This window comes from Megalobrama amblycephala, linkage group LG13 (assembly GCF_018812025.1).
Source record: "Megalobrama amblycephala isolate DHTTF-2021 linkage group LG13, ASM1881202v1, whole genome shotgun sequence".
Taxonomy (NCBI): Eukaryota; Metazoa; Chordata; class Actinopteri; order Cypriniformes; family Xenocyprididae; genus Megalobrama; species Megalobrama amblycephala.
This window is the reverse complement of record NC_063056.1, coordinates 6620190-6635359: the sequence shown is the minus strand read 5'-3', so window position 1 is coordinate 6635359 and position 15170 is coordinate 6620190.

Sequence of the window (15170 nt, the reverse complement as noted above, 5' to 3'; positions counted from 1 at the left end):
TCCATATTATGTCATAAAATGTCCTTTCAAAGTTCCATTATGTTATAATTGTTACTACAGTGTCCGAGGAGGAGAGGAGATGAGATATTAGTCTAAATACAGCTTGACTTGACTTGATGACATCAAAGTACCGCAAGAGCGTTTGGAGAGTATACGACTGATACATTGACGTTCATTATTGATTATGTTCATTACGCTCTTCAGAAACTGGCCTTTTAATCATCCCACATACCCGTTTAAAATCTATGGGTGATAGCGCATTTTCTTCAGTCGCTCCAAGACTTTGGAATTCCTGCTCGGATTAGGCAAGCAGAATCCCTTAGTGTTTTTATATCCTCCCTTAAAGCTTATTTCTTTAGGGTAGCTTTTACTTGATAATATTGAAATTGAATTTTTTAATGTACTTGTTTTTGATAGTATGTTTTTATTTGGTGTGGGTTTTATATATATATCACTTATTTTAAAGTAATGTTTGTACAATTGTAGGCTTTTTTCCTTCTGTGAAGTGCTTTGAGATGCTACTTTTAAAGGCGCTTGTAACACAGTTCGTATATATGGGAAGAAGGAGGCGGGAACCGCCGAACATTCAACAAAAATGTAATACCAAAATAAACAAATACAAAACGAAAGTAATGCCGGCAGACCCTCGTGGACGTCTGCCAGCCACACAAACATAATAAAACATAAAATAACATCCAGGCCTGGTCCTCTCTCATCCTTCACTGTCGTCGCTCCTCCTCTTATGCTCCTGGAGCTCCTCCGTGAGAGACTGAAGGCCAGTGCGCCTCCCAGGTGAAGATCATTAACACTCGCGTCACCGGCCTCGCGCCGTTCCCTCACGGCTCTCACCCGCCCTGCTCGTCACATACCCCCATCGCCCCTCGCAGGCCGGGGAGTACTCCCGCGACTGCGCTTACTCCCCCCGGGGCCTGTCTCGGCGGCCGCAGCATCTGGGGGTAAGGACAGACGAGACGAGAGAAAGGAAACGGAAGCAAGGAGAGCGACAGAACGAGAGAGGGGAGAGAGGAAAAAGAAAAAAAAAATTCTTGGTCCGGTTCCCAGACACACTGCCGCTCGGTCCTCAGCCTGCCGAGAGGCTCTTTCTTGCGGTGACATGCAATGACACTGGACGCTCGGTGGACGGCCCGATCGTCGACCGCCTCCTGGCGGCCAGCGATGGCTCCTCCGACTGAGGGCAACCGGCAGCGAGTCCCCCGTTCCCTGCTCCTCCCCTTTATGGTGGACGGCAGCAGGCTCCGGCCCACGGCGAACGGCAACGACTCCTCCAATCCCTCTTGGACGACAGACACCCCACCTTGTCCCAGTGGCACGGCCTCGAGCTCTCCGTCCCACCTGTCACTAGGCTCCAGCACCACCGCCTCGGGCAGCCTCGAGTGGTCTTCACACTCCCGCACTGCCCGAACTCCGCAGCACCGCGATCCCCCTCAGCAGCGAGGGCTCTCCGACAGCATGTCCCTCCTTCCTCCTGGGTTTCGGCACCAATGTAACACAGTTCGTATATACGGGAAGGAGGAGGCGGGAACCGCCGAACATTCAACAAAACTTTAATGCCAAAATAAACAAATACAAAACGAAAGTAATGCCGGCAGACCCTCGCGGACGTCTGCCGGCCACACAAACATAATAAAACATAAAATAATATCCAGGCCAGGTCCTCTTTCGTCCTTCACTGTCGTCGCTCCTCCTTTTATGCTCCCGGAGCTCCTCCATGAGAGACTCAAGGCTGGTGCGCCTCCCAGGTGAAGATCATTAACACTCGCGTCACCGGCCTCGCGCCGTTCCCTCACGGCTCTCGCCCGCCCTGCTCGTCACAGCGCTATAGAAAATAAAGTTTATTATATTATTATTATTATTATTATTATACGCCAATTGGTCTGTGCTGACACATCTCGAACAAGCCTAATATTAGGGCCTTTTTGAAGTCATAAGAAGTTCTTTATGATGTCATAATAGGACCTTTTGAAGTTCCATATGATGTCATGACCTTTTGAAGTTGTATGTGTTTCCATAAGAGAATATTTTAAAGGTCTAGATATATGATGTCATAGCAAATTATATCCTTTAAATTCTAATCCTTTTATGGAAAACCATTTATGTATGATTCCTCCAGTACTTAAAGTTATAATTTAAAACATTTTTTTTTAATCTCCAATGAACTACAATACTCAGCGTAAATGTACACCCCCTATTGAAAAGTAACATTTTAAACAATATCTCAATGAACACAAAAACAATTTCTAAAATGATGACAAGACTAAGTTGTTTTTTTATATATATATAATTATATTTATTGATTTTCATTATAATACAAAATAACAAGACATCACCAAAAGAAAAACATCTCAAAAAAAAAAAAAAAGAAAAAAAAAAAGGGAAGCTGAGATTCAATTAAAACAGGACTACACCATAATATAACAGGTATATATATATATATATATATATATATATATATATATATATATATATATATATATATAAAATAAAAACATAAAGATAATGATAAAGAAAAGGACAAAGAAAGTCCAATGTCCAGTGAGTTACACAATTACAATATTCCTTGTAATATAATAGGGCGAAGACGAGGATCCAAATAGTCCAGATACGGGGTCCAAACTTTATAAAACTGGCCTGTCTTTTGATGTAGTACATAGGTAAGACGCTCCAGGGGAATCAACTCAAAAATAATCTTATGCCAACCTTTAAGTGATGGAGGTTTATCATTGATCCAATTAAGTAAAATATTTTTTTTCTGGCAGCAAAGGATAGAATATTATACAATTTCTTATTAGCAGATGAAACAATGCATCCATTAGGTATACCCAGCAACAGTGAGACTGGGTCAAAATCCAACTGAGTATTAAAGATCTTTTCCATTTCCCCTAGCACTAAAATCCAATACCTTTGCATTCTGTTACATGACCACAGACAATGTGTTAAAGTGCCTATTTCAGTTTTACACTTTAAACACATAGGTGATAGAGAGGGGTTAAAAAAATGCCTGCGGTTAGGGGAGATATGGAGTCTATGTATGATTTTAAATTGTATTTCTCTTGTACATGTACAAACAGATATTTTCTTAGCATAAGACCAAATGTCATCCAAATGTTTCATCATCAGTATCAGTATCTAACTCTTCTTCCCATTTACATTTGATTCTATGTGTATCAACAGGAGAAATCGAACACATGGAACCATAAAACCTACCCAGAGACATTTTTCCAGATGATACAAATAATAGTTTCTCAATAGAAGACATGTCATAATTCCTAACAAGTGTTTTGCTATTAGTAATATAATGTCTCAATTGGAGGAAACGAAAAAAATTGTGTTTGAACAACTGATACTTCTGAGTTAACTCCTCAAATGACTTTAACTTATTGTCCAAAAACATATCCCCAAGACTAATAAGTCCTAAACTATACCAGCATTTAAAACCATCATCCAAAATTCCTGGAGTGAAATCAGGATTGTTTAATATTGGGGTAAAAAAGAAGTCAATTTAGATCTACCTTCAAGTCTACAGACTGATCTCCAAGCTTTTAGAGTATTAACTATAACTGGATTGTCATATATTTCTTTTACTTTTTGAAAGCTCTTAACAAAAAGAAGAGCTCTTAAAGGAAATTGTGAAAATGAGGATTCAATATCTAACCAAGTTGAGGAAGAATCATTATTAATCCACTCTGCAATGTATTTCAAGTGAGAACTTAACTGATAAATCTTAATATTCGGAAAATCCAACCCCCCCCATAGAACTTGGCAGATAGAGTACGGAAATTTTTGGCCTAGGCTTGCGTTTACTCCATATAAAGGAAGTCAACCAGCTATTCAGATCCTTTAACACTCTATTTGAGAATAGTATAGGAACCATTCGAATAGGATATAATAATTTGGGTAACACAATCATCTTAACAAGTGCTATCCGACCTACCTAAATAGATGAAACCTAGAGGCAACCACTTAAAAGGAAAACAGGGTACAATATTAGGCTTAGAAATAAGAGATCCTAACGGCATAGCTTCAGATTTAGCTAAATTAATTTTATAACCAGAAAAGGTACTGAACCAGTTAATCAACTCAATCAAAGTGGGAACTGACCTCTCAGGCTCAGATAAAAAAAGCAATACATCATCAGCATAAAGTGCAATCTTATGATGTATATGTCCTATCTGTAAACCCGGAACAGATGTTGCTGATCTGATTGCTTCCGCTAAAGGCGCCATAGCTATCGCAAATAAAAGAGGTTACAAGGGGCAACCCTGTCTGGTACCTCTATACATAGGAAAAAAATCTGACCTAAAGCCATTCGTCAATACAGCAGAGCTGTACAGCACTCTGATCCATTGCACAAAATTTTCACCTAGGCCAAATTTTTCCAAAACAAAGAAAAGATAGGACCACTCAATACGGTCAAACGCCTTCTCCGCATCCAAAGACAGAACTAACCCATCAATGGATTTCCCTTTAAAGGCGTATATGACATTTAAAAGGCATCTAATATTGTAGGCAGAATTTTTTTAAGATGCATTGATAAAATTTTAGAAAGCAATTTCCGGTCCACATTCAGTAATGCAATTGGCCTGTAAGAAGAACATAAATCAGGGCTTTTATATAAGTGAGATATTAGCTTCTCTAAGGGTCTTTGGTAATTCTTTAATAACAAATGAATAATTAAACATATTAAGCAATGGGTCTACAAGCAACTCTTGAAACTCCTTAAAAAACTCTCCGCAAAACCCATCTGGCCCTGGCGATTTACCATTCTTTAGAGCATTAATAGCATTAATAACCTCCTGTCTAGTAACAGGGCCATTGAGGGATTATTTTTGTGTAACTGAAATTGTCGGGAGATTAATTTTAGAGAAGAAGTCAACCATTTTCTTGAGATGGTCAGCTGTTTTCTCAGAAGAATATAGATTCATATAAAAGTCTCTAAACAAGTTATTAATATTCTTATTATCATGGAAGATATTATCATCTGAGTCGACAATGGAGGCGATAAATTGCGATGCTGCACAATGTTTTGCAATATATGCTAGAAATCTCCCAGGCTTGTCTCCATGCTCATAAAATCTTTGTTTTGAGTATCTTATTTTCTTTTCTGTGTCCACAGTAAGGAGACAGTCAAGAGCTGCTCTAACAGCCTGTAACTCTTTCAATAAACCTGCTGAGGGAGATCTGTTATACATTTTTTCCTTAACCAATAACTGATTCTCTAAGGCCTTTTGATTAATCATTCTTTGACATTTTTTAGAGGAGGTATATGAAATAATTAGCCCCCTTGCATACGCTTTACGGGTTTCCCATAATAAAGATGGATTATCTGTGGATAAAGAATTAATAGATAGAAAGGATTTAAATTCAGAAGAAAAGTAAACTAAAAATGCGCTGTCTCTAAGGGTTGCAATATTAAGTCTCCACTGTATAGAACAGTCCACTGTATTCCTAAATTGAAGCTCCATAGTGACACTTGCATGATCTGACAGTAAAATACTTTCTATATTACAAGATCGAACTAAATGCATATCTGTTTTTGACATAAAAAAAAAATCTAATCTTGACTGACAGTTATAGGAGGTAGAAAAAAATGTATATTCCTTATCAACAGGGTGAAGAGTTCTCCAGACATCTACAAAACCAAGATCTTTACAAATATTCTGAAGAGATCTCGCCTGAGCAGTTAGAGATCCAGAGCTATGTGGGTGTCTATCTACAAGAGGATTCAATACACAATTGAAATCTCCTCCCACAACTGTTAAATCTGCTGACCTGGCAATCAAGTCCAAAAACACTTTGGTAATAAAGTCAACTGGATGAGCTGGAGGATAGTACATGTTTAATATGAGAATAGTTTTACCTTGCAACACACCTTCAATAATAACATAGCGACCATCCCTATCTTTAATACTGTTTAAAATTTTGAATGGTAAATTACGTTTAATGAGAATAGCAACACCTCTACTTCTAGATGTAAAAGAAGAAAAGTATATCTGCCCAAAAACACCCTGTTGTAATTTTAGATGTTCTATGTCATTTAAATGAGTCTCTTGTAAAAGAGCAATTTCTATATTTCCTTTTTTCAAAAAAGCAAGTATCTTTCTCCGTTTTATAGGATTATGGATACCTCGAACATTCCAAGTACACATCCTAAGCACTGACATTCAATAATGTAAAAACAATCCAAATATAATACAGATAATCACAGAATATGTTCCTGTAAGTATACCCTTAAGAAATCTGAGCTTTAAACAAAAATGAAATAAAACACCAATAAAACACAGAAAACTATACAAGGGAACAAACCTGCCAAACATGCAGGAAGAACTATTCCTCATCTTTTCTTGTGCAGTCAACTGCCTACCCCCCCAAACACACCTCACATCCTTGAATATAGGGTAAACACCAACCTCATCGTCACGCTCTCAGTAACAAGATACACATCTTCACTCAGCAAGTTGTTTTGTTTATGTACCACATAACTGTTCGTGAAAGCTTATCAAACTAGCTCAGGCGGTCAATGAAAGCAGTCACGTCATCTGGAGAGTCGAAGCGTTTCACTGTCCCGCTGATGGTCAGCCTCAAAGTTGCAGGATACAGCAGGGCATATTCAATCTTCATCTTCTGCAATCGCTTTTTGATATCGTCGAAAGCCTTGCGTTTCTTTATCACCATCGCAGAAAAATCGTTGAAGAATGAAATCCTCGGTCCAGCGTCTGTGCTCCTGTTGGGATCGGTACCAACACGACGAGCTGCGTTTAACACTCGCTGCTTGTCCATAAAGTTATGGAACTTTATGATGACAGGCCTGGGTCGTTGCTTAGGTCCCGGTAATGGCGCTAAAGAGCGGTGAGCACGATCAAGCTTGATCTGTCCTGCTTTTGTTTCAATCTTTAAGTAATCGGGCAGCCACCTTTCAAAGAACTGCACTGGATCACTGCCTTCCTTTCCCTCCGGCAAACCGACTAGGTTAATCGTCGATGTGCGCTGACATTTCGCTCACTTTCTTTTGAAGATCAACCACCATAGCCTGCAGGGATTCCGTTGAATTTTCCACACCAGTGATTCGTTCCTCCGCCTGGCCCACTCGCTCCACCAGAGCCTGGAACTGAACAGTTTGATCGTTTATCGCGGCTAGAACAGTATTACTTTCTCATCTATTATCTTCGTAATGTTTTCAGTTAATTTGTCCAAAGCTTGAGCAAAGTTAGAGTTCGAACTCTCCTCTTCGCGACTCTTCATGCTCACGTCGTCCATATTAGCATCATGCTCGCTGATAGCATTGGAATTTTTCGGCGCAATCTTCTTAGCATTCTGTCAGATCCTTTTGAAAAATATTGATCTAAAGACATGGCCCAATAACCATCTAACCAAGCTAAATGATTTCACTGAGTGAAAATATAAATTAACCGAATATTTGTACTGATGTCACAGGAGCTCACCAAAAGACGTTACTACTCTACGATGCCATCTTCCCCTCCCCACAAGACTAAGTTTTAATTTTAGAAATGTGGCATCCCAGGCTTTTCAGGCTGTCTGGAACATACATCAGTGTAACAGAGTTCGTAATACAAGGAAGGAAGATGACAAGGGTCGGCTGTGACTACTGGCTGCTTTATTAATATAATTAAACAAAAAGGTGTGCAGACAGGCACAAAAACAGTCATAAATAATATCGTGATTCACTCCAGCAGTTTCAGCAGGTCTCCAGGAGTGTGGCAGCCAGTAGTCCTTCTCTCTCTAGCTCGCTCCTGTTTCTCCTGCCGTTAAATACTCTCTCCACGCCAATTACTGTAACGAGAGACAGGTGTTTGTTATGTGCGCTTAACCCGCTCATCCACCGCGCGTCTCCTGACGCTCTCCCCCGCTGCAGCGTTCGCTGAACCACACCCCCCTTGCCACAATCAATGATTAGCCAGTTGATCAGAGAGGCCAAACAGAAGAAAAGTGATCTAAAAGTGGTATTGTTAGATTTAGCGAACGCTTCTGGATCTATCCCACACGATCTCATCCAGCGCGGACTCGACCATTACCATATTCCAACTGCTATTCAAGAAATGATCACCAATTATCTAGTAGGGATTAAACTGAGGTTCACATCAGCCCAGTGGACAACCAAGTGGCAGGATCTCCAGAAGGGAATTCCAACATGTTGTACCATCTCCCCTATTCTCTTTATTATGGGCATGAACCTTCTGATAACAGCAGCGGAAGGTGTAACCCGTGGCCCCATCCTGGAATCAGGCATCATGCAGCCAGTGATGCGGGGTTTCATGGATGACCTAACAATAACAACTGTGACACATGTCCAAGCGAGATGGGTATTGGAAACCCTGGATAACGTAGCCACTTGGGCAAGGATCGTAAACAAAGATCGTAAAATCATCCTAGTTGAACTGACCGTGCCATGGGAGGAGGGCTGTGAGGAGGCACATGAGAGAAAAGCCTTGAAATATCAGCTGTTAATCCAAGAGTGCAAAAACAAGGGGTGGCAGGCATGGCTGTTCCCTGTGGAAATAGGTTGTAGAGGCTTTCCTGCCAAATCAGCATGGCAGTTGCTGTCAGCTTTAGGCATGGATGAAAGGAGCAAGAAGCATGCGACCCATAGGATGGGACAGGAGGCTGAACGAGCTTCATGTTGGATATGGAGTAAGAGAGAGGAAGAAAGCTGGAAGCCAGGTGCAGATGGGCAGTGATTTGACCACCACTGCCAACCCACCAACTGGAGAGTGTTGTGGTTAAGGGTCGAAACACTCAAGGAAGGTTGGGTACCACCTGATGACATCTGCTGCTGGCAGAAAACTATGGTTACCTAAACTGGTAACCGAAGAAAGCACCCAACAAGTGTATTTACAATACAATATATAACATCTGTTTAACTTATAACATAAAAGTAAGGTTAATAATATAACTTAGAGAACAAAATTTTCAGTTTTACTCAAATTAGGGTGATGCAAAAATGAGTACACTCCACTGAAAGTCTCTGGAGCAAAGCTAAATTTTAGACTACAAATGTCAAATTTAACAAGAATTCAAATACAGGTGAGTCTAATTATTCATTACACAGGTGTCGAGCAGACAGTTGACTATAAAGGGGTGTTAAAACCCTTTCCCATTTCATGCTGTCAGCAATGGCACCACATGGAAGAGAAATGTCACAAGACCTGAGAAAGAAAATAATTTCTTTACACCAGAAAGGTGAAGGCTACAAGAAGATCAGCAAAGCTTAACTTATCACTCAGAATTCTGTAGCAAAAGTTATGCAAAAATTTTAAAAAGATGGAACTGCAACCATCTCACAGAGATGTCCAGGTTGTCCACGGAAGTTAACACCTTGACAGGAGCGTCTTCTGATGAGAAAGGTTGAAGATAATCAATGCAATGCAAGTTCACTGCTGTTATCTAAAGAAGTAGAAAGCCAAACTGACTATTTCCCGTGACACAATATGGCGTACACTGCAAAGGAATGGCACGCATGGGTGCTGTCCACGAAAGAAGTCTTTCCTAAAGCCCAGGCACAAAAAATCCCGCCTAGAGTTTGCCAGTGCCCATGCTGACAAAGATGAAGACTACTGGGACTCCATACTCTGGAGTGATATGACCAAGATAATTGTTTTTGGAACTGATGGCTTCAAAACTGTATGGCGTCGCAAAGGTGAGGAGTACAAAGAAAGATGCATGGTACCTACAGTGAAACATGGTGGTGGCAGTGTCCTTATTTGGGGCTGCATGAGTGCTGCTGGTGTCGGGGAGCTGCATTTCATTGATGGCATCATGAATTCATGAATGTTCTGCTCTATACTGAAAGAGAAGATGCTACCATCACTCCGTGCCTTTGGTTGTTGTGCACTTTTCCAACATGACAATGATCCTAAATGCACCTCTAAGGCCATTTTGGATTTCTGAAGAAGAACAGGGTGAAAGTGATTCAGTGGCTCCTGATCTGAACCAAATCGAACACCTATAGGGAATTCTGAAGAGACAAATTGAGCATCACTCTCCAACCAGCATCCAGTCTCTAAAAGAGGTCATTCTTGAAGAATGTAAAAACATAGATGTTGCAAAATGTCGCCAGCTTGTTCATTCCATGCCTAGAAGATTTGGTGCTGTCATTAAAAATCATGGAGGCCATACAAAGTACTAGATGTAGTAGATTTGTTGTGGGGTGTACTCATTTTTGCATCACTCTAATTTGAGTAAAACTGTAAAATGTGTAATCTAAGTTATATTATGAACCTTACTTTCATGTTATAAGTTAAACAGATGTTATATTAAACAGTCTTTTCAACATTTTAGAAATAGTTTTTGTGTTCATTGAGAAATTGTTTAAAATGGTACTTTTCAAAGTGGGTGTACTCATTTACGCTGAGCACTGTATATAGTTCTTGCTAAAAAAAATATTGCTAAATAGTCACAGGGCTGTAGTGTGAAAGGTCTGTGATTCCTGGAAATCACTCCATTATTTATTTGCACTAACACTGTCACACTAAGTGATCCACAGTTTCCCCTCACTTGTTTTGAGTAAGAGATGAATCATTAAGTCTCCATTTTCCCCATCACACATTCACACGCACAGCCGTGAGAGCATGAATAAGAAGTAATTCAGTTCAGCCAGACGCTTTGCCTGGCACTCTCTCCCAACGGTGCTCCACCATGTCTCTGAAGTGCTCAGCGTGCAATCATTTTTCATATAAAAAGTGCAGGTGCAGACAGTGAGAGACAAAGAGAGATTGTATACTGCTGGAGTGGAAGGATCTAAGAAAAGCTAGTGGCATCCATTAGGATGAGAGGGTGGTGCAGACAAATGGATGAGGTCAATGAGAGAGGAAATAGAGGGTGGGTTGAAGAGAGGTCAGACGGTGAATTAGGAAGAAAGAAAAAGCTGGGCCAGAGGCATTTTCCATCATTCAGTCCTCATACGCTCTCTGAAGAGCGCTGGAGAAACTGTTTCACCCACGTCAGTCATTTCTACACCACTTTTATGATAATATTCCAAAATCAGTGGTAACAAACAAAATACCACTGTAAAACCACTGTTAATGATATAATGCTGAAGGTTGTGTGGTTTGTTTGATTATTTGTGTTTTGTATTGCATGTGTGCTTTGAAGTGTGGTTTTCCATTTCACGTACAAGTTCAACCAGTCATATAGACTTAAGTACTTAACTACATCAGAAGTCAGCATATAAAATTTGTGTAAAGTATTATATTCATTTATAAATGAATTGATGAATAGAATTTAATAATATATATTAATATATATATAATATGTTAATATGTATTATTATTATATAAATAATATACAGTGTTTATATTTTCTATATAAATATATAAAAAAGTTTAAAAAGGGTAGTGTAATTTGACCCATTTAAACACATAAGTACATGTACAGATCTAGAAGTCAGAAACTGAAAAAATGATTGCGTTTTTTTTTTTGCCTTTCTTACTGGCTTTCATGATTCAGTTGCCATGGCAGCACTGAGTTCAAGTCAGGTTGTGGCATACAAGATGGAGTGAAGAGATTAAAGAGCGTTAAACAGTTACATACAATACAATACAATACTAATCCAGTCTAATAGTCTAAACTAGTGGTTCCCAAAGTGGGAGTCGCGAGATGATTTCCATAAATAAAAAAAAAAAAATGTTTTAAATGATTAGAAATAGCATATTTTATCAATAATTGTAACAAAATACTAAAAATAGTAGTTAAATTAAAATAAAAAAAAAAATCCATCAACCTTTCGATTTTCCTTCCCCTCGACCGTGACTCCTGAGGAGATTACGACAGATTAACGACATATTAGTTCTTTAGGCTTTAAGCTTTGGATATTATGTTTGTTGAAATGAAACGTTGGTTAATATCGACCAAAAAAGACAACGCAGGGAGGCCAGCGGAGGAGAGTGGAGAAGCACCACTGTCATGCCTTTGCAGTACATATGCAGCACATGCTATAGAGTACCTCAGAGATTACATGTTTTTGTATGCAAAACCCGGAAGCGAGTTATCATTTTAGGACTTCCGGTTCCATCCCCCTAAAGTCTATGGGTTTTTTGAATGGGTTTTTGCTAAATCGCCTGAAATAATGTCTGTGTTTAACAAAGCCTCTAAATTTCCGCGAAAAAAAAAAAAGCTGCTAAATCTCTTTTGATCTATGACATAAAAACACACCAGTTATAACCCGCTTGTGATTTTTTTAAACCTTTATTGTGTCTTAAAAATGGCGGTTGCTAACAAGTTGATAAAAAGGGACTAATTCCTTTGGCGGGGACTTTATACGTCATCATGACAAACAGGACATTTGGACAGCATTTCTCATGAAAAAGTGAGCGAGCATGTTTTTAAATAAAGTTATTTTTTAAATAAAGTTTGAGGAAGCTTGGTGGTGGTGACATTGATCTGGGACCATGATGTGCTGTAGTCCGTTTATAGCCTACTGTTAGCTTTTTATATCTGACGATTTTATTTAGGATTCAAAATGTATAAATGTTGTGTTAACTTGTAAAGATTATCTTGATAGACAAAAAAAAAAAAAAGTGTCATAACCCTTTGTTAAACACAGAGCTTATTTTTTTGCAATTTTCCAAAAGTCTATGGGAAAAATGCATAGGCTTTCAATCGAGGGAACCCGTGCACCGCTAATTTCCGGGTTGGCCTACAAAAACACGTCATCTCTGAGGTTATCTATTGTGTTTTCACATATGCCGCGTTTGCAGTGCGCAATTGATCCATGGCTATATATCACAAACACAACATTTACTTATTTTTATTTCAAATCAAAAAGTTGTTACTGAACACGGTGTGTCAGCATTGCGATTCTCTTTGTATACACTATATTTCATAAATGTCACATTTAAACACACTACATTTACAGCACAAATAGACTTGCAATACAGAAAAAATAGACTTGGCATGGAAACGATCACTGCACTGCTGCAGACGCATCGCTCCTGGAACACACTGCCGGACCGCATCCGCGTGCAGTGTGAACGCTCTAATCCGTTAATATGGGCACAGAAAAAAATGCACACTGCAAATAGAGTATGTGTGAAACAGGCGTTAGTGTGTGTGCGCCATTGCACACAATTTTTATATACTTTAACGACCTCCGAGGATAATGAGGGTCGCGAGTCACTGGCATCGTTATTTTGGGGGTCGTGGGCTGAAAAGTTTTGCAACCCCTGGTCAAAACAATATTTTTTATTGTATAGAATATAGTGTAATCTTTTCCCTCTCAGTGTCTCAGGATGTAGTAGGTTTTTCTTTGGCTCCAGGGTTGTCTCACTTCCATCCTCTGGCACTCTGCTGTAATTAACAGTAAGCAGCTGTTTTTTTTGGCAGAGTGTGAGACAGAAAAGCCCCTTTCTGCACACCAATCACAGCCTCTGCTACTGTGTTCGTCCTCAGCTGCCCGTGTGCTGCCTCACCAGATGGTCTGTATTTATTTGACAGGATGTCTCGAATATTGTCTTGGTTGGCTGTAGTAAATCCACAGGAATGAGGCGTGAAACAAAATGATGAACGAACAAATCTTTATGAAGCATAAAATGCAAGAGTACAAGGACAAGGAACTAAAGAAAACTCAGGGCTTAAATACACAAGGCAAGATAATCAACAGAACAGAGAACAGGTGAGTAACTAACTCAATTAGAAACCATGGGAACAAAAATAAACTCAGACAAATGTGAACAGGGAAAACCAAACTAAAACACAATGACCCCAAACATAACCATTACAAATATTTGCTGTTTATGCCTAACTTACAGTACATTGTAGGGCACAGCTGAAATTTTTGAGGATGACAGCATTCATTTATGTTCTAACAATTATTTCAGTAAAACCTGTTGACATACTAAGATTCTAAGACAGCATTTCTCATTAAACAATCATGATCATATACTAACAATAACATTGTTATTATTATTATTATTATTATTATTATTAGCATTATTAGCATTATTAGTAGTAATAGTTCAAAATATGTTACATTCCTAATTTTGCTCAGCCCTTTTACATTCAAAATTACATTTTGAGATTGAATGCGACTGGGTTAAAAAACCCTACATTGAACTGGAAGTGTGGAGAATGGATGGATAGACAGTATGCAAATTTAATGGTTACTATTTATTATTACATATCATGAGCAAGTCAAGTCATGACTGATTATGACAGAAACAGATATCTCTTCATCTGTCTCATCTGTCTCATCTGTCCGTGACTGTTAGTGGCAACCTGGAAAGTCTTGTGCCAGAGATGTATGTCATTGCTTTTCTTAAATGTCGGTTTATTACCATCTGTTGCGTGTCTTAATTGGCTGTGTGGCATGTAAGAGTAACCAGGATACAAAACTTTAATTTGGAATATGAATGATGATGAAAACAGCTGTGAGCTGAGATTACCATTTTAATAGGCAGGTCACATAACTCATACATGAACAAAATTAGTCCTAGTGCTTGAGGTTTTATTCTGCATGTCTGCATAGCCAAGGGAAACCCCTCCATTACCTCGGTGCTTCGCCATGTTTATGAAATGTCAATGGCGACAGTACATTGGGATGTTGAAAACTTATTAACAAGAAAAAAAAAGAGTTTTTCCTTAAGCACCTGACATACCTGCTTTAAAAGCTCATTGAGATCATAATGCCATCATTTGGCATGAAGGTCAAAGATGAGTGAGGTTTCCAGAGGCACAGAATTGCACACACAGAAGCTGACTTGTTATATGAGTCATGGTTTGTTTAGCATTTGGTTTTGGTTGTTCGTTTGCTCAATTGCATCCATGCCACTTCATTCTTGATTAGTCATGCTTTAAGCTGCTGCTGGTACTGCTGTTGTGTATGTGTATGTCATATTTCCACCCCCTCACCCTCAAGTATGATCCAGAGAGAAAATGAACCTGTTGAGAAACAGTGAGAAAAATAATCTGTTCTGCCATCAAACACTTTATACCGTCAGGACAATCACATTGTCCTGACTGTAATCAATTCGTTTGATTTATAAATCAGCTCAAAGCTTATGTTCTTTTTTTTTTAGTTTTTTTTTTTTTTTTAGAGTGCTCGGTGTTGTAGAGGTTTTAGTAATTTTTTGCCAAATGAAGATGAGAATTCATCAAGTGCTTTCAAGGCCAGGGGATATTGACTTTGTGTCTGTATGTGA